This window comes from Mustela nigripes, chromosome 15 (genome assembly GCF_022355385.1).
Source record: "Mustela nigripes isolate SB6536 chromosome 15, MUSNIG.SB6536, whole genome shotgun sequence".
Classification (NCBI taxonomy): domain Eukaryota; kingdom Metazoa; phylum Chordata; class Mammalia; order Carnivora; family Mustelidae; genus Mustela; species Mustela nigripes.
In genome coordinates, this window is record NC_081571.1 from 83518830 (window position 1) to 83539340 (window position 20511).

Genomic DNA, 20511 nt, shown 5'->3' on the forward strand with positions numbered 1-20511 from the left:
ATGTGGGGACGCAGGGGGCAGGGTGGCAGGAGAAATCACGAGGCGGAGGCGGAGGCGGGCCACGGCCGGAGGTGGCGGGTGGAGAGCAGCCCGGCTCCCACGCGTCCATCAATCCGTCTGGGGACGCAGCGCGGCGACGGCGTCACGGGCCTCCAGTGTGCAATTACACCCAGAAGTGCCTTCTCACGAAGGTACATAATGATTCATGCTGAGAATGTAATTAAAATATTGTGGTAGTTTTAAAATAATGCTCTATTAGGATAATACCCCAAAATGGCTAATCCGGGACGAGTGCTTCCTGCCCTGATTGCACCGCGGCGGGCCCAGGGTGCACGGATGCCGGCAGCTGAGGGCAGCGGCCTGTCTCACTGAGCGCCTGCGGCGGCGCCGATCCTGCCGCGACCATGGAGAAGGCCCCTGGGCTCCCCATGTCCGCCACAGCGTCTCCTGCCCGCCCTGGGTGTTGAAGGTCCGGCGTCAGGACGCGGTGAGACTTCTCTGAATTCCATCCCCGCCCATCCGTCCGCATGAGGACAAGCTGGGCGTCCGCTTGCCCACCTTGGCCTCTGTCCTTCTGCGAGGTGCACAGAACAGCCGTCCGAGACCCAGTGGCTGCACAGAGCCCCGGGCTGCTGGGTTGGGGGCCGTCACAGGGCCCCTCAGCAGGCTGGGAGGTGCCGGAAGGGGCCAGAGGAGGTGAGGTGCCCGCACACTGGTGGTCGGGGTACTCCAGGTTCTGGAGACCACACTGCATGGCCGGCACCAGTGGAGGCCCATGCTCGCCGGGAGCTCATGCCGCCTGAGTCCCTGGTTCCCTGGTTCCCGACTGTGTCAGCCTCAGGCACAACAGCCATGCCCCAGCTGGGGTGTTGACTCCAAGGGCCTCCAGTCCCCCGACAGGCGTCCCGGCTTTGTGCAAACCTGTCTCAGACTCATCACTCTGAACCCTCCATGCTAATAAGAACCAAAGTTAAATTAAAAACAGAAATAAGCAGGAAAAAGGTGACAAAGAACAGGCTTGGTCTCACACATGCTGTGGCCTGTGGGCCGTGTCCTCGCCCAGCGGGGTGAGTGTGGGCACAGGTGCGCGTGTGGGTCAGATGTCCTTCATGGCCACAACTCCAGCTGTGGGCGAGCCCTGGGACCACCCGCAGAGCCACAGCCCAGGCAGCGGGAGGGACAAAATGTGTGGCCTTGCTGACTCATTGCTGGGAGGCTGGGAGCCTGGGAGCCTGAAATGAAGGTGTTGGCCTCAAAACCACAGTGAGATATCACCTCACACCAGTCAGAATGGCTAAAATTAACCAGTCAGGAAATGACAGATGCTGGTGAGGATGCGAGGAAAGGGGAACCCTCCTGCACTGTTGGTGGGAATGCAAGCTGGTGCGGACACTCTGGAAAACAGCATGGAGGTTCCTTAAACAGTGAAAAATAGAGCTACCCTATGCTCCAGCAATCACACTACTGGGTATTTACCCTAAAGATACAAACGTAGTGATCCAAAGGGCACGTGCACCCGAATGGTCATAGCAGCCATGTCCACAAAAGACACACTATGGAAAGAGCCTAGATGTCCATCCACAGATGAATGGATAAAGAAGATGTGGTGTACATACACAATGGAATACTATGCAGCCATCGAAAAAAATGAAATCTCACCATTTGCAGTGATGTGGATGGAACTGGAGGGTATTATGCTGAGCGAAATAAGTCCATCAGAGAAAGACAATTATCATATGTCTGTGCTCATATGTGGAGTTTAAGAAATAAAACAAGATCCCAGCGAAGAGAGGAAAAATAAAACAGGACGAAACCAGAGAGGAAGACAGACCATAAGAGACTCTTACTCATAGGAAATAAACTGAGGGCTGCTGGGAGGGAGGGGTGTGGGAGAGTAGGTAGCGGGGGGCCGGGCGCTGGGAGGGCGTGGGGCCGAGTGAGCACTGGGTGTCGCGTGTGAGTGAGGAGTTGCTGAAATCAGTATTGCACTGTTCGGTAGCTACCTGAATTCAAGGAAAAATGGCGTTGGCTCAGCTGGCTCTTTCTGGCCATGCTGGGATCTGGCCCAGGCTCCCCCAGCTTCTGCCTGGGCTGCTCCTGGCTGCTCCTTGACCTGTACACACGGCCCCATTCTCTGCCTCCCTCGTCACACGGCGTCTCCCCTCTGTGCGTGTCTGTGTTGCGCCTCTTCCCCTCTCGTGGGGGCCCAGTCATTAGACCCCCCACCCTGAAGACCACATCTTTAACTCCTTCTGCAGGACTAACCCTGTCTCCAAACAAGGTCACATTCTGAGGTACTGAGGGTTAGGAGAACTTTGGGGAGACACGACCTGCCCCTGGGGCACATTGGGACCTGGTGTGTCCCCGAAGCCGGACTCTCAGAATCCCCGTCCTGGGGTACAGTCGTGGACTTGTGCCCCCGAAGCAGGAGCACAGAATGAGGGGGACCCAGCAGGAAAGCCCCTGCTTTTCTCTCCTCCTGCCCCTAGACAACCCCCAGGACTTCCTGTGGGCCAAGCCACCCCAAAGCCAAGAAACGGGAGAGCTGGGGAAATGCAGCTGCCCAAGCTCCCGCGGACCCTGATGGTGAGTGAGCGTGGGCTGCCCTGGCCCCGTCCAGCTTCTCATTTATGGAGGAGGGAAGGAAGCCTTCCCCTCGCTGGGAGTCTGCACCTGCCAGCGGAGATGTGGGTGACGTTGTGCGCGGAGAAGTTGGGGGACATTCTGAATCATTCACTCACACCCCTGTGCCGACATGAGGACGTGTGTGCCTAGCTGTCATTAACAGGAGTTCTGCCCTTCTCGTGGGGTCACAGCTGCTCGCCCCATTCGCTGGGCCCTGGACGGGGTGGGGCATTGCCGGCGAGACGGTGGGCTCATCACCGCCCATGCAGAGCGTGGCCAGAGCTTCTATTCCAGACAGAGACATGCGCTGGAGTCCGGGCTCAGGCGCCGTTCGGGAGGGCACGGAATCTGCTCACGGCTGCTCCGGGAGCTTGGACCGTGGGGGTCGGGGGGAGAACAGAAGCGGAAGCCAAGGGGACAGGCCCTGGTTTGCCGGACAGTCGGGGAACAGGAGGGAGATTCCCGGTGAAAAGTAATCTTTCCGATGGTTTCGTGGCTCCCACACGTGGGGTCCAGAGGCTGGCCGTGAGGCCTGAGGGGATGCAAGAGCTATGAGCGCGGATGGGTCTCCTCTGCACGCTCACACCACTCGGCACACGCCGGCCTCTGTCCCTTCTCTCTGGGTGTCAGGGCTGGTCCCCAAGGGCTCCCTCGAAAATGCCGCCGTCCCATCCCGAAGCTCTGACCTTCCTGGCCAGGCCGCTTGCTCTCATCCCGAGCCCCTCCTCAGGAGCGCCGGGCGGTCGCACACACCTGCCCGTCAGCCCAGGGGCCGCCGGCACGCACAACCTGGCAGAGGCCCCGGACCAGAGGCGAGGGGCTCGCGGCGTCCTGCTCTCTGGATGGAAGGCGGACTTGTCATTTTATGTGTGTTTGCTTTGTCTGCGGAGCAGGATTTCTGGTCTTGGCTTTGGTTTGTTTAGAAGATGACCATGGAAAGAAGGAGCAACCCGGGGTCCGGAGAGGTGGAGGCAAGGCAGTGGCCCACCGGGCGAACGCTGAGAAACCGGTAAATACGGCACCTCGAGCTCAGGCACCCGCGCTCTGCAAGCAGCTGCTGCAGGCCCGCGCCCCGGCGGCAGGAGACCCGTCTGTGCCTCCAGGGAAACCCGTGTTCTCAGGGACCTGTGCAGAGATGGGCTCCAGGGCCAGTTGGCGCCCATGCGGCATAGTGACTTTTCCGGGGACCACAGAGGTCTGGCCCAGTGCCCTTTACCATGAAGGAAGCAGCATTTCTGCGTGGAAGTCAGATGCTCCTGGCGATAGAGCGTCCTTCGACCCCAGGACGCTGCCCTGGGGGCTGCTGCGTTATTTGTGCCTTGGAGGGGAGGCATGGTCTTCGAGCCCAAGGCCCTTTGCAGGCATAGCGTCCAGGACGGGCCAGCAGCCTCCTAGGGCACAGGAGGCCGGGCTCTGAGCCCAGACGCCCTGGGCAGGAGCCACCTGTGATCTCTCCCCAGCTGCCAGGCCCCCTCCAGACAGAGAGACCTTCCCCGGGGCAGAGAGCGATGGACGGGAGTCCTTCTGTCTGTTTGGCACTGATGATGGTGACAGCCACAGCCACAGTGACCATGGTCACCACCGCCATTGTCACCACCACCACCACCACCATCACTGTCACCACCACCACTGTCACTGTCACCACTGCCACCACCACCGTCACCATCTCCTGAGTGACTTCTCATGAAAGTTGTGTTGTGACAACTGGTCGTGACAGCCGGTCTTCAGCCACGCAGTTCTCCTGGTTTTACTACAGGAAACAGCAGCTCAGAACCCGTGGGTCCCTTGCTAGGACCACACAGGTGTCTGGAGCCGGGGTCAGCCTGGAAACAGGGTGTCCTCTCTGGGAAGACAATACCGAGGACGGCCGGCCAGGCGTCCAGCAGGCCCCACTCGCCACTGCCCGTCCGTCTCCCTCTTGCGTGCCCCCCTGCCCCCGTCTTCCTGTTGGTCTCACGGCGGCCTTTGTCGCGGGAAGGGGGGTGCGCAATCCCGTGCTTATTAAGCTTCTCCCGTCCTGCTCGACGCTGTGTGCTCTCCCTGAAAACGCAGGTGGATGAGAAGGTTTAGGAAAACCCATCTTTAAAATATAACTCTTGGTTCTTTCTCTGTGGACCATGGAGGCCTCTAGAAGGAGGATCCATAGACAGCCATCCGACCCGAGGGCATGAGTCAACAAGATAAGTCCCCTTGCTAACGGTTCCCCTCTAAAGACTGAGCTGCCGCTGGGAGACCATGGCAGCAGACTCCCTTATGTCCACTGACCTGCCAGCGTGCTGCCCAGAACGGTCCCTAGTTGTCACTGTCACATGCCCGGGGCCGTGCTTGCTGACCAGTCGGGCAGCCTGTGAGTCCACCAAGGACATCTGCTCTGGTTCCCTTTTCACAGGTTAGCACGTGCAGGGAGCTTGGCCCCGTTCCCACAGCGGGTGAGCCCCCACATCCAGGCGCATTGGCCTAAGCCCCGTGACGTGCCGTCCAGGGACGCAGAGAGGGGGCAGGGGGCAGGGTCTGGCCGGGAGCTCCAGCCGCAGCTTCGCCAGAAATAGTGGTGGAAAAGTGAAAGCCGAATCAGCCAGCTTTCAGCCACGTGGCCGCACGCACGGAGAAAATCCTGCTCTAAGTAACTTTTCCCACCGGCTTCAGGGAACTGCAGCTGCTTTGACGTCCCAGAAAGATACGGGAGGCCGTTTGGGTGATTCTGCAGGAAACATCCTAATGATGAAAATGATGAAACGACCCACAAAGTCTTTCCTTCCCCGTCAAAGGTCACGGCGGCCCTGCCGCCCGCTCGGCTCTCATGGGGAAGCGCGGCGTCCGAGGGAGCGCCCCGCAGGCCTCCCCACATCCGTCAGAGAGCAGGTGGCCCTGGGGGCACAAGTGGGCTCCAGTCCCCGCTCCTGGCCCTGCGGCCCTCCGAGGGCACCCGGGGTCACTCGGGGGCTGGCCATGCTCCTTGGGAGGGCACCTTTGTGACAGGCCGTCTGGCGTCTCCTGCGCAGTGTGCTTCCCGTGCGTGTGGACGGGCCCCGCCACCCCCTCCTCTCTCTCCTCCTTCCTCGTGCCTTTTGCTCACCGGGTGCCAGCCTGTCCACGCAACGTTGCCATAGACGTCCACACGCACGGGGTAAACCACGGGCACCGCCTGTCCGTCCACCGGCGCGCTCATCTCTTGACGGAGTCTGGCCCGCTGTGTTGGATGTAACGGCTGATCGTCTGGGTTTCTCCTTCCCTGGTGAGGTTTATTATCCACTGACTTGGTTATCTGGTGCTTCCTGTTTCTCTCTGTGGGTCTGAGCGGTCTGTCCTCCTCCCGCTCTGTTGCTCCCGCCTCCACCCCAGGACTCCTGGCGTCTCCCTCAGTCGTACGGTCTGGAATCCTGCGAACCCCTGGAAGCCGCCAGCACCTCGCACCCCTCAGTAGGTGGGGAACAGGGCAAGGCCCGAGCCTCCCCTGCCCACCCTCCCCGCCGGCTCTCAGGCTTTGTGGACGGGACGCTTTTGCTCCCGGACTGCAGACGCTCTGCGCCGCTGCGTCTCGTCATTTCCGAAGGGTCCACCAAGTGCCTCTTGTCGCTTCCCGGCTGCGGCATGGGCCTCGTTCACACATGGGTCCGCCTGTTTGCCGGTAGTTTGCTGGTGTCTCTCCTAGTCCCTCGCGACCACTGCTTCCCCAGGAAGGCGCGCTGGGGACTCGACGACTCGTGACCATCCTGCCTTCCTCATGACACGGGACACGGCGTGCTTCCTCCCGGAGTCTGTGAGTCCGTCCTGTCTCCTTTGGGCTCCCAGGGCTCCCCGCGGAAGCCGATGTCCGCCGGACTCGTCCACCTCTGCTGTGTGTTTGTCCCTCACTCCCAAGGCTGGACGGGCTCCTCTCTTTACCTGGACACACGCGGGTCACCCCACGTCAGAGCCCCCCCAGAACTGCAGAGCACTCTCCCTCTTCGGCTCGTCAGCCCGCGGGGCTCTGGATGCCCCCCTAAGCCTTTCTCGGCGTGTCCTTCCCTGCGCCCTGACTGCCCTCGTGCCCTGCAGCCCATGGGGTGCACCGTGGTCTTCAGACGGACCCGTTCTCTCCTCCGGTTCTTTGATGACATCTTCGGGGGCTGTGGGTGCTTGAGATAAGAAGCAAGTCCAGGGCTGGACTCAGACACGCCTTCTGGGTGCTTCCCCGGCCGCGCTGGCCAAGACCCCTTGGGCGTCACCTCCCTACAGCTCAGGGGGCGCGGGTCTTCGCCAGGGGTCGCCACACCCACGAGTCTCCAGCCGCTGCCACAGTCGTCGGCACGTGTCCCCATTCTTCATCCTTCCCTGCGTGAGGAGGTGCCGTGCGGAGGCCCGAGTGTCCACACCCAAGCGTCCGTGGTCGCCACGGGCAGCTGGCACAGCCGGAAGCTGACAGGACGCGGAGCCCGTCCAGCTGTCAGCAGCGGCTGTCCAGCCGTTGGGGCTCCGCGATAAGTAACGTGTTTTAGCTGTTTTTTTCCTTTAATCCTCATGATATTTGCTGAACTTAGCATTTGTGTTTTCTCTTTTCAGATGAGACCGTGCGTGTGGCAGGACCTGACAGGGCCCCGCGGCTCCAAGGAGGTAAGTGGCGCCGTTGGCCTTGAACCCAGACCTGCCGGCTGCCGGGCACGAGGCTTTCCCGCGCCCGCGCTGCTCTGCGGTGGCCCAGCCTGCACGGTCGCCTGCTGCCTGTCTCCCCCGGCACGTGAGCCCACGGGGGGATGCCTCTTCCGCTCTCCGTGGGGGCCTGACACCCGCCCGCTCCAGGGACGGCCAGAGGGGCTCTGGGCAGGTGCCCACGAGGGAGCAGAAGACCCTCCCTTCTGTCTGTCGGAGACAAGAGGCTCCTTCCCGAGGTGTGCTCCTCTGCTGGCTTTGCCCGCGAGTCCAGGACAAGCTGAAAGCAGGCGTGGGGACTTGGGGATTAGCCTAGCCCTGCAAATGCTTCTGCATCAGCTGGAGGAAATGGGGTGCTGAACCCAGGGAGGTCGAGGCTTGGAGAGCTGGCCTGGTGGCCAAGGCTGGTCCTCAAATGAGCAGCTCTGTTAGGGCCGGAGCGGCGCCCCAAGGCAGAAGTTGGGTTCTGGACGCCACAGAACAGAAAGTGATTTCAAGGCTGATCCAGTGGAAGGAGGCAGCGGGTGGCCCAGCAGAGCCAGGGAGCAAGCAGGGGGTCAGGACCCCAGGAGTGGGAGTGAGTCCAGGGTTGCTGGGCTGGGCCGGGCAGGGGGCCCGGCCCCATGGAGGGAGCCCAGAGACCCTGGGGATCTTTGTGGAGAGAATGGGCTGGGCAGAGTGCTGGTTCCCCGAGAGCAGAGGTTTGGGCCGTGTTCTGCCCCCAGTGCTGTTCCGCACCGACCACCCGCCTCGGGCTTTACCAGCCAAGCTCTAGGGCTTCCTGCAGACCCAGTGGGGACTGGGACCCTAGGGGACAGGGCCTGCCGGTCCCCAGCTCTCGCCCCCAGCAAGGCTGCCGGGAAGCCAATTAGCACTTGAATGAGGGGCTGAGCCGAAGGGATGAGAAACGGCTGCAGTGATCTTTTCAATTCTGCTTTTCCTCGCAAGGGAGAAGATTTTAGAAAGATTAATGATTGTGATGACAAATACATTTTAAAATTAGGGGTGGCACGTCTTTCCTCATCAATTTCTATTCTTTGGGTCATTAAACCTTGAAGTTTTAAATGGAAAGACGCTCGCTGCGTGGAAGCAGGACGTCGGAGTCTCGGGGCGCGTCAAGGAAGCTCTTCTGCTCCGTCTTACCTTCTGTGGCCGTGACAACTATGTTCCGTTAAATCTGTGCACAAATCTGTCCAAAAATCTTTTTTTCCAAAAAAGCATCCCGTTGCTCTGCTGGGACCGCCTGTCGGTGCACACACGTTCCGTCCTGAACTCCGGCTGGGGCTTGCTTTCCACGTCTCTGACCCCAGGGCCCTCGCGGGCGGCACACATCCTGGGACCCTCTGGTCCCACGTCTGCACGTGTGTGGCACGTGAAGCCCATCTCCACGCCCTGAGCTAGCACCCGGCCATCCGCCAGCTGACCCCCTCAAGCTAGCGCCTGGCCATCTGCCAGCTGACCCCCTTGCTGGGAGCCTCAAGAAGCCAGAGCTGCGGTGATCAGATATTTTGATCAGGTCAGGAGGCCCGACTGGTGAGCGCCCAGGTCCGCCCCACAGAGCCGGAGCAGGCACCTGTGCACACCTGCCCTGTAGCCCTGCCCCCTCCACTTGCCCAGCTGCGGGGTGGCAGGCATCCTGAGGGCTCCCCGTCCTCTCTCTGCTGTGGCTTCCCATGTCGGCAGCCTCTTGCTTGACTTTGAAGTCAGTTCCTGGAGTGTCTCTTGGTAGCTTATCATCCTCTGCTCCATGGGTGAGGCTGTGTCCCAGCATGCAGGATGTCCCTTCTGGGCCCAGACCCCTGTCTGTGTCACACTGGCCCCACCAGCCATCTGTCGCCCAGCGTGGGCCAGCCACTCAGTGTCTGTGGCTGTCGCTGGGCTACAGTTCCCTCTCCTTCTTCTGCTTGGCTCTGAGCTCAGTCCCACGAGACTGGGCAGGGGCGGCGGCTGCCAGGATGCCCACTGCCGGGGCCAGTACCCATATGTTCTGACTTTGCTTAGCAAAGGAGTCGAGACTGCGGGGTGTCCACAAGCAGAAGGTCCCTGCTCCCCGAGCCCCTCCTTCTCCACCCTGCTTCCCCCACCAAGCTCCCACTGACTGGGCTCCCACACCAGCTCCACATCCCCACGGCCCTGCCCAGGACCCGCCACATTCAACATCTCTGTTGAATGAAGGAATTCGAGAAAAACCAGCAGAAGGGAAGACTTCCACGGCTTATGGGTGCCCGTCGCTGGGCCCCTTCCTGGAGCCCCACAGCGGGAACTGGGGAGCAGCGCCCGGGCAGACACTCACCTGCTGACAAGAACCTCGCAGGGGTCCAGAGGGAGCGTCTCCGTGGGGCACCAGGGCCGAGAGAGGGTGCTCCCTCTGCAGACCCCCAGAAGACCCAGCTCACAAGTCCCTGACCGGGGAAGGCACCGTTCTCCTGGTGCTGGCCGTGCAAGTCGTGAGCTGGACTCGGGCTGCCTGCTGTGGGGCCTCTGGCCAGCGCCCGTCTGAGGGACACACCCGTTCCAGTCCTTTCCTCTCTTTCCTTTTTCATGCCGGGGTGGGCTTGTGGGCTTGTGGGATAGCTCCTCTGTGTTCCCCACGTCCTATGCCACCCGAGAAGTCCGTGATTACACAGGGGGCCCAAACTCCCATGTTTACCTACTACACCCTCGTTAAGCCTCTAGGAAATGATGCGGAGGTACGTTGTTTTAAAGGGAACGAAGCCACAAGGGCAGAGCAAATGCGGCCGGGGAATAGGGACTCTTGGGAGCCAGAAAGCTGGTGGATGAGGGTAACTGACCCAGGGTGACGGAGGGGGACCCGGGGTGCTGGTGTGCGGTCGGGGACAGGATGAGGGAGATGGGCATTCCCCCAGCTCCGGGGCGGGGGCCACCCGGCTCCAGGAGAAGGTGGGACTCGCTGGGCCCAGGCTTGCTGGTGGGCCTGGGGCCAGGAAGACTCAGGGAAGGTCGGTGTGCCCGTCGGAGCCCCTGGTCCCTTTCTCTGATGGTCTTTTGGATCGCTGGCCAGGAGGAAGTCCGACCTCAGGCAAATCGGAGGGTTCCTCTCTGGGGACACCAGTGCACCGAGAGAAAAGACTCTAAACACTGAGGGTTAAAAACAAGTAAGTAAAGGGATCCTGGTCAGAGCGCTTCTCAGCAGGAACGTTGGAAAGTAGGAGACAAGATTTTATGGGAAAAACAATTCCCTCCGTCGAACTTTAGCTCTCACTAACTCTCAAACCAGACTACATTTTCAGAGCCATGATTGCTCGGTAAACCTATCTCCCACCCACTATTTTTAAGGTCCGGCGGGAGACATGCCCCACCTAAAGTAGAGGAAAAGCCAGATTCAGGAAACTGGGGCCCCAGAGGGGAGCGGCACAGGCACGGGGGAGGGGGCAGCTGCGGGGCCATGAGAGGACCCTCGCGATTCCTACGGAGTGGGTGGATGAGTCGGGGACGGAGGCGCAAAACACCAGCTCGGGGAGAAGGCTGACGAGTGCCGTCCTGAGGGCGGGGGGTCAGCCTGTGCCTGCAGACAAAGCTACGTCCTTGACCTCGTAAAATGTCATTTCCTGCTGGGACCTGGACTCAGGAGTGGGAGGCTCAGCACTGGGCACAGGGGGAGTGAGCGTGACGGAAGGGAGGGTCTGAAAGCCCAGCCTCCTCCTCCTCCTCCTCCTCCTCCTCCTCCTCCTCCTCCTCCTCCTCGTGGAGCGGGAAGTCCCTCCATGAAGCGGAGCTCGAGCGTCAAGAGACAGCGGTGTGAGCGTGACATTCAGAAGCGGGAAGAGGACTGGGAGACCCAGCAGCCACAGGACTGTCCCCCAGTGCCCCTGGGGACAGGGCTGGGTGCTGGGGGCTGGTGGCAGGACTCAGCTGTGTTTGGCACAGCCAGTCGAGCTTGTAGACTCTGGTATGTGTCGCGGAGGAAACATTTGTTTGATGTTGAAGGATGAATAAGGGGTACTGGGGCTCCAAGTGGGGTTTGGATGGACACGCCCCGGAGACGTGGCCACTGGCTGAGTATCTGGCACTGGCCAGCATTTTCCTGCCTTCAGACAGCTGATGAGTGTGACTAATTCAGGCCCAAGGATGGTTGTCTTTTTGCAATTAGCTAAAATTGTGACTCGTTTTTATTATCGAATTATTGACTATTCCCTAATTATCCGTGTAGACATTGCAAAAGTTGTGAGAAGTGGTTAAGGATTACACAGGGAAAACGTCGAGATGCATTTGCACAGACCCATAGAGCAGTTTCTGGCTTTATCTGGGTAGCACGGAGCACTTGGCCCCGGGGAGCTGCTTTCCCCGCGCGGCTGACTGCAATTCCACAGAAATGGCCTTCATTGCCATGCTCGGTTGAAAGCTCTTTGGAAGATCCGCCGAACTAGAAAGAAAGATGCTTCTGCCTTCCTTTCCGTCTTCTCCCCCGAAGAGACGGCCATGCACTCGGAGCCCCGTGTCCTAGCACCGCTGCCTTGGCAGCCCCTCCGGAAATCCCCTCCGTCTGAGTTTGAACTTGCTGCGAGCTCTGCCCTTTCCGTTTCTCCAGCTCACACGGCGAGTCGGGGAAAGGAGGCGGAGGGCCACCCTTGGATCGGCCCCTACTAGGATTCAGAGCCGGTCCTCACACGCCCTGTCACTTTGAGGACAAGAACTCAAAGCTCAGAGAGGGTTAGTAACTGGCCCAAAGTTGCGTAGCAAATGCACGGGTGAGTAGGGTTTGGAACCCAGGTCCTCCCGATGGAGAGCTGGCCCTTTGTCCGTCCTGGCTACACGGACCAGCGTGTGATCCTGCCAGGGCCTCTGCCCTGCCCTCCACGTGCTCAGGGGCACCGGGGCTGGCTTGCTGTGAGGCTCTGGTGGACCATCCTGGGAGCCCTCAGAGCTGTGGGGCACAGAAGGACCCAGTGAGCTCCGCCTACTTACATCTCTCTCGCGGTCCGTGCTCTTAAGCCACCTGCTTCTCCCCAGCGCTGGCTGCTTAGGACTCCGTGTCGCTGGCGTCTGCGCTGTCTGTAGGACACAGTCCCACATGAAGTCACCGAAGAGAACCTCAGGGAAGGCGGGAGGCCGGGAGGCTGGAGCAGGTGCAGAGAGGGAGGGCGGGGCGTTCTCATTGTCCAAGGTCATTTGCACATGAAAGGGTGTTCCTCAGTCTTCTGTGACAGAGTCTGCAATGCACAATCAAATGGAGACCCCAGGAAGCCATCCAGAGCCTTCTGTGCGGGAACGTGGGTGGGGGGCCTCGGGCAGCCTGACTAGGGCTTGAAGTGGTCTCCTTTGTCAGGTAGGGCCCACCTTCTCCTTCCGCGGCGGCACAGGACCCAGCCTTGAGGAAACACAGACAGGACAGTGTCTGCAGCAGGGAACCCGTGGGATCTGGCACACCCACACTGCGAGATTTGGCTCTCCCGGCGGGGGAGAGCCTGGGCCGAGGACCCGGGGCGGCCCCCACCCGCCCAGTCCTCGGCCACCACGGCAGCCTCAGAGCAGGCCTCCCTGGGGAGGAGATAGAGCAGGGAGCCTTGCCTAGTGGGGGAAGGGGGCTCACGGGGTGGTGCTTTGTTCAAGCCTAGCTACCAGACCCCGGGGTGCCTGTGTACACGGATTACATGGCTCCAACATGTGCGGGGCCCCGCCCCTGCTCCGCCTCCGCACGGGACGTCACGGGATGCTGGCCTGAGTCTCATCCCCCCAGAGCCTACCGATGAGGGACTGTTCCAGGCCTGTCTGCGCCACCGGGACATTCTCTGGGAGCAACACCAGCTCCCAGAGCAGACCCCGGGCAGGGCGTGGCCACTGTCCCCACTTTCCCGTCCGCGGGATTCGAGTGAGTGGTTTGGTTCTTGGGGAGCCTGTGACGGCCTTGGGTCTGGCACCCAAGGGAAGCATGTTGGAAAGCGCATAGTAGGACGGACACACTGAAGTGGGGGGGGTGCTGCCTCGGGCTCTTCGGGGACCCGTCACTTTCCGTCCTGATGCCCAGACTTTCCTTGGGAATGCATCCCTCCCTTGGGGGCCACTCATCTCTTCCTTCTGGTGGCTCCCTTCCCCCGGGGACCCGCCTGTCACCTCCCCTGCAGAGCCAGGCAGGCTGCACCTAGGTCGTACGCCCGCCGGCAATAGCGGAACCCATGACTCGCTCCGGTCACGAGCTCCCAGTGCCCGGAGGACCATGGCCTGGGGCTAGCCCGCGATGGTGACCACGGGACGGGAAAGTCGTGGCCGGCATTTTAGCCTTGATGTCTCCCCTCATGGGAAACAGTGAGAACCTGGGTCCCACACCCCCAGTCTGGATAGTCAGGATGTCAGATCTTCTCCCCGCTCGGCCCTTCCACCTGCCGCCCCCTGTGAACGGGGCCTTGGCGCCCTGGCCTCTGAGCTCCTCTGGACCTTCATGAGGGATGTGGTTTTCGGTGAGAGCTGCTGGGTCTGTGCCTGGGGTGCTCACACGGGTGGCACAAGAGCCCATCTCAGGGCTGAGGGAGTCGTCCACATGTCCATGGACAAACATGGCCGCAGCCCAGCCTGTGGATGGTGACACATGTCACTGTGGGGGCAGCTCCAAGCCCATGGCGCTGAGCGGAGCCCAGGATCCCTGGCTGAGCCCGGCCTGCTCTCCTCAGCTCCGACCACAGGGGCGCCCACAGGCCTGCAGCCCAGCTCATCACCGCAGCCCAGCCTTTCTGGCTGGTGCTTCCGTTCCCGGCTGCACCACGTCTGCTGGTGCCCATGGTGCCGCAGGACAAGAGGGGCTCACAGTGGACCACAGGGCATGGGTAGGGTGAGGCATCGGCTTTGCTTTCCGCCACCAGAGGGGGTTGGAATTTCTCCAGGGGTGATCAGAAATCTTAACATTTTATGGAAGGAGATAAAGGAAATTGCATTTTCACTTTTTAAAGGATCTTTCCACCTGCTGTGTAGTGCAAGTCCAAGGCAGAGGCCAGCAGGTGCATTTGAGGCTTGAGAGAGAGTTGACTCTCAGTGGTCCTGGCGAGGAGGAGGACGGAGAAGCCCAGAATCATGCTGGGGTTTCCGTGGAGCTCCTCCTGCCCGATATCCCCCAAGGGAGCTGTATCAGCCCCTGCATCCACCCCCAAGAGGAGTAGACACTCACTGGCCCCATCAAACACCAGCGCCGCACACTAGGTGCTCCATGGCAGTGTCAGGAAGGAGCAGGGAGCTGCCCGGGGTGCACGCCCTTTTCCTCTGCCTAATGGGGGTGCTCTGTGTCCCAGAGTCTCCTTCAGTCAGGGTTGGATTCCCGCGGCCTACAACAGCACCTGGAACCTCACAAGGGCTCGGTACTGGTTAACCAGTGTTGCATCCCGGGACAGCCTGTCCGACAAGTGCCTGTCGCTGCTTCCTCACCCCCCCCCCCCCGCAGACACCTGGCAGCTGGGGGGGTTGGCCCACCGCCTGCCTGCCCCGGGCCGTCTCCACCTACAAAGCCCTTCTCAGTGGGGACACACCCGTCCCAGGCTGCAGCATCTTTTTTCATCTCTGGCCCCTTTCAAGACCCACTCTACACACCCGGTGTCCACACGGGATTCTGCAACCAGGCCTCCTGGTCCCCAGGCTCCCTCCCAGGGAAGGCCCTTGGCTCTGACCTCCGTCTCTCCTTCCTGTGCTCTCTGGACACTAATATGAGCCCCCAGGAGCAGGAACGGCCTGATTTTGTTCACTGTTCTCCTCCCCTAGCATGTGAGGCCTTAACACCACTTAAACCAAATAGTTCTCTTGCCTATTTCCTTCAACGTGCAGCACACAGCCCTGGGCATTGATTGTTGGTGGCTGTCTCCTGTCACTGGCATGTGAGGCACCCGAACCATAAGCCGTCCTGTGAGCAAGTCTGCACATAGTAGGGCCTTTAGAGGGCACTGCGTGAGTGGCCTAGCACGCAACCTTTGCCTTACCGACATGGGGCTTCAACTCGCGGCTTTGGTTAGCAGTCCCGTGTGAGTGAAAATGCAGCCCTTATTTGTGCAAATGTGTCATTCTCTATCCTCACTGTGTCCAGCAGCGGGTGCTGCCAAGTCGGTGACACGGCAGCTGTCCAGGCTGAGTGTCGTGAGCATGGCCAGGTGGGAGATGCCGCAAGCCCTGGTGGAGTGGGAAGGGGGGCACGACCTGCACCCTGAACCATGACCATCCCTCCTAGTTGCATGTTTACTGAGAAAGTAGCACATGCCCTGTTCCACAGGTTGTACATTCATATTCATGCATAACACTCATGGAACTTAACCTGTAGGTGTCCATTGTGGATGGGGGTGTGGGGGTCTCTGGTCCAGAAGGTCCTCGACTTCCAGAAATTGTAGCCCAGTAATGGCACACGCACGGGCCCACCACCATGGAAACAAAAATTCCACTTTTCACAAGAATACCTTAAGGGACACAAAAATTGACAGTGCTGTTGAGAGTAAATTTAATGCTTGTAGATTTAAACGCCAAAGGGATGATTATACTAACAGCTGTAAATATGCTAGATGTTATTTCTAGAAAATTGTAGAACATAAATCAATGTTAACCATGCTGTGGTGTGCAATTAATGTTCCTGCTTTGACTGGAACGTGACAAGCAACACCAGGGGCGTGAACGGCAGTAACACTGTTGGTGCCAGGGCAGCGCCCTTCAGACCACACGGGTCCATGGGGCACTGGAACAGCTTTTGCCCTGCAGGACACCCACTGTGCCCATCTGTCCCAGCAGGCTGTGGCTTGAAATAAGCCAATACGGGAGTATTTACACTGGAGAAATTGGAAACCTTACAAGTCAGTGCTTTTCTCTTTTTATCTCTCCCTTCCCTTCTCTTCCCTGCCCTTCGAGAGCGGGTTACAACACACTTACAGCAGCATGCTACTGCCGGCAGCCACCTAACTGGAATTCACCCCCAGGTGGTGCTTTCTGCAGGGAGTCCCTGCCCGGTGCCAGTCCTCTGGACCCCAGCGCACCAGGACGGACGGAAATCCCTGCCCGGTGCCAGTCCTCTCGACCCCAGCGGACCAGGACGGATGGAAATCCCTGCCCGGTGCCAGTCCTCTGGACCCCAGCACACCAGGACGGACGGAAGCGCTGAGCTTCACGTGGTCTAGGGACCAGTACGTCATAGCACGATTTATAATAACTAAACTAAGGGACAAACCTGGGCCGTTCCCCACCCCACCAAGTCCTTGCCGCGCCCACTGCTGAGGGTAGGTCCTACCGTGTCGGTACATGGAGGATAAGGTTTGGATACAGGACCGCCTTGCATTTAGAATTCCGGTTTCGGAGTGACCATATTTAAGTGAAGTGATGCTTTCTATGGAGTGTCCCCCGAGTATACGTTTGCAACAATGATCGAGACCGTCCTGTTTGTAGGGTGGCATCGGTGCCGCTCGGCTGTGGTAGTCCTCTCGCGTGACTCACGAGAACATGTTCCCTAATTGTTCAAAATCATCTCAGGACTGGTAAGTTCATAATATAAATATTTTATAGGTGTAATTCAATTAATCTCGAAAGAAAACTATCTGTCGGACGCATGTAAGCACACCGGGTAAATTGTACGTCTTCATTTCTTCCACTCCGATGGTGGAGGCCGTGGAGAACAGCCGACAGAAATGGCACCAAAGAGCGTATTCCCTTTTTATCGCCTGTCAAATTACTGCTCCGACGCCCACCGTCGGTGGGGAAACATTGCAGCGCGCGCTAGCTAGCACTGGAACGCCAAGTGGGAGTTGCGCATTGAGTTTAGGTAATGTACCAGAAAACATTGCATGAAAACACTAATTTTCTCAATATATATTAGTAGATGTGGCGTTTACCAACGAGAAGTGAGGATGTTTTTAAACAGTTTGTTGACTTGAAGTCTTGGCCAAGCTACACACAAACGCTGTCTGGCTGGTGTGGAAACTGGGCGCAGAGGCCGCCTTCGGGCTGTGAGATCTTGGCTGCTCCGCTCTGCCCGCCGGGCCCGGGACGCCCCCGTCACGGGCCCCTCCTCCAGGCGCACTCGCCAGGTTTAGGGTGTCCGGCCTTCCCACCACGACCTCAGACAAGCGCCCGGGCCCCTCCCGCCCTGTTGGCTTCCCCCCGGCCGTGCACACCCGCTCCCAGCGGAGAACCTCCCGCACATTCCCCCTGGGGCCGGCCGGGCCCAGAAGAAGCCACAGTTCCCATTAGCCGCGCATCTCAAGCCGCCAAGCAAAGAGCTGGTTGGATTTAATGGATGTAGCCTGTGATCGAGCAGTGTTTCCCAGGACCTCTCTGTCACTCACGCAGTTTGTAGGAAACCCGGTATTCGGTCGTGAGGAGTAATCGTCTGAGAGCAGAGGGGAAGAGCCCACGAGATGCCGGCTCCGGCCTTGCGCAGTCCAACTTTCTGCTGGGCTCTCTCGGACCCTGCCACACGGACCCCCGCCACACGGACCCCCGCCACATGGACCGACTGTCGTGTCTGCTGGGTTCCACGCTCACACATATCTCAGTAGTCCTCATTAACCAAGAGCAGAATAAGAAGGTCGAGATCCAAGATGCCCTCTTGCCCCGCAGCATCGCCAGAACCCCGCCGGGCCATCTGTTCCCTGCTTAGCTCGGGGTCCGCGCTGCTGCGGACACGGGCTCGGGCCGCAGCCTGGGACCGAGCTCTGACGCCCCAGCCCTGAAGCCAGGCCCCACTGTCTGACTCCAGCACCGGGCCGCATCAGGCGCTCCTTCAGCAACCACACGGGACAGCGGTGGCTGGAAGCTGCTGAGGACAGGACTTCCAACCCTGAAGTCCTCTTAAAGCCGAACAGAGGTAGAGTCTCGAGGGAGGCTTTCCTGTGGGATGAAGAGTCTGCCCAGCGCGGTGTCGCCCCCACCCCCCAGGTGCGTGGCAGCCACTTCTGTTTGCCACGTGCATCTGCAGCCTGATCACTGTCCCCACACACTGCCGGCCCCGGGACCCCGGGAACTGGTCCACCTGGAACATCTTCAGGGGTTCTCTCAGGAAGGAGAAGGGGATTGTCTCTCCGTATAATGTGTTTAATAAATTAAGCACATTTTATGTACATTTTATGTTAGGAAAATATAACTTTGTGCGAGTTTCTCTTTTTAGAATATTTGGAATATCTGTAAAACCTGAAGCAGAAGATAAAACCATCCCTTGTCTCCTCTGCAGACAGAAATCGTTGATACTGGCTGTGGTCCACCCACCCGGGCATTTCTCCCACTGACGGGATAAATCTCCCGAGAGTCTTTGGTTCTGCAAGGTTTTTAAAACAGAAAGAGTTGGGGCCGACTCTCAAGTGCTATGAAACTTTGTAACAAGAGCCTGAACAAAAACAATGTAATCCTGTGGGTCCCCCCGCCCCCCAGGGGGTCATTGGCCGACTTTGGAGATATCTGTGGTTGTCTGGATGAGGTCGATTCTGGCACCCGGCGGGCGAAGGCCAGCACCTGCGGCGCCCAGGACACCCCACAGCAGAGCTTCATCCAGCCAGACCATCAGGAGGGCGGCCCAAGAGAGCCAGTCCCCCTCGCCGTCCCTGACTGTCCCCTCAACATCCCCGGATGGACAGTCCTCACTGTCCCCAGATGGTCCCCATCGCCGTCCCCAGGCAGTCCCCCTCACTGTCCCCGGGCAGTCCCCCCTCACCTTCCCTGGATGGTCCACCCTCGCTGTCCCCAGACGGTTCCCCTCGCTGTCCCCAGACGGTCCCCCTCGCTGTCCCTAGGCGGTCCCTTCCTCACCTTCCCTGGGTGGTCCCCTCCCTGCTACGCCCAGGAGGTCCCCTCCTCGCCATCCTCAGATGGTCCCCTCCTCGCCATCCCCGGGCGGTCCCCCTGCGCCGTCCCTGGATGGTCCACCCTTGCCGTCCCCAGACGGTCCCCCTCACCATCCCCAGATTGTCCCCCTCGCTGTCCCCGGGCCATCTCCCTCACCGTCCCTGGGTGATCGCCTCAACATCCCCAGGTGGTCCCCCTCGCCATCCCTGGGCGGTCCCACGGGCGACCTCTCCCCGCTGCCCTGCGGATTCACTTGCACCCGCATCTCGGTGGCCCCGTCTGAGGTGCAGAAGCAACAAGGAGACTGCCCCAGGCCCGGAGAACCGCACAGACCCCACCGCGGCCGCATGTCCGCTTATCATCTAGTCCTTCAGCGTCCGCGTGGGCGAGGCCTCCCGCGGCTTTGGAGGTGCGGTGCGGACGTGAGCACTTCTCCAAACCGCCCTTGCCGGCGGCCCCAGCGGGCGCAGACAGTGCCGCCGCGGGACCCCCCGAGCGCGTGCCGAGCTCTGCCTGTGCCACGGCGAGCCGCCGAGCGGTGGGCGAACGCGGACTTTTCAATAAACATCGTTTGTTACAGCAGTTGGGTGTTTTAGCGTTATATGGCAAAATACAAATGGATGTTTTTTTAGTGCTCCTCTTTTAAAAATCATTTTTTTCAGGAGCTTGACTCATTCCTTTTATTTTAAAGGGTAAAAATACTCTGATTGCCGTTGTATTGGTCCATGGCTTCTGAAGAAAAAATAGGTACAAGTAATCGTCCCACCGGGTAGCATTCTGAAAGAAACGTCTAAATTAAACAACACTTAAATTAAGAACTCTTCCCTGAGGACATCAGCAAAAGGAATGAATTGATAGTGACAGATTTTGTTTCTCTCACCCCAAATTCCTAGGGACAGTTTCATACTATGTCAGTGAAAATGGAAACAAACAAACCAAAACCTTCCACAATAAGAATTAAATTTTCGAGTCATAAAAATTGATTATTACTCTGAGAGTCAGTGCCACAACGTGTGTGTGTTTATCTCTGGTCATGGGGGTGGGGGTGGGGGGGTGTGAATGTGTGTGCGGGAGTAGGTATATGTGTGTGTGGGTGGGTCTGTGATTGTGTGTGGGTGGGTGTGGGTCTGTGTGTGCGGACGTGTGAGTGTGTGGGTGTGTGGGGGTTGTGAGTGTGTGGGTCTGTAGGTGTGTGGGGGTGTGCGGTGGGTGCTAGAGAGAAGGATCTAACCAGGAAGGTCCATCATTTGAGCCACTCAACACATGTAGCCTTTACAATTTAAGTTTGATGATTAATTATTTAAAAACAAATGAAATGTAAAACGTCATTCTTCACTCACACCTGCCACGCTTCACCCACTCTGCAGTCCTGCTGGCTGGCGGCCACCGCGCGGCCCTGGACAGACGCGGACTCCGCCGGCCCCGGAGGCCCTGCTGACAGCGCCCGGATAAGTCCCGCATTTCTAACTGTTGTTCCACACGAGGCGGGGCTCTGCCGCCGACCTCTGACTC

The 20511-nt window shown here is 59.3% G+C and overlaps 1 long non-coding RNA gene across 2 annotated transcripts in view; it reads left to right on the forward strand.

Moving 5' to 3' along the window:
- The window catches only part of LOC132002886 (uncharacterized), a 202555-nt gene that overhangs the window by 163235 nt on the left and 18809 nt on the right, over nucleotides 1-20511 (forward strand). For both annotated transcript variants that reach the window (XR_009400057.1, XR_009400059.1), the window contains one exon: nucleotides 7168-7218. This is a non-coding gene — a long non-coding RNA (uncharacterized LOC132002886). The remainder of the gene's footprint in view (nucleotides 1-7167; nucleotides 7219-20511) is intronic.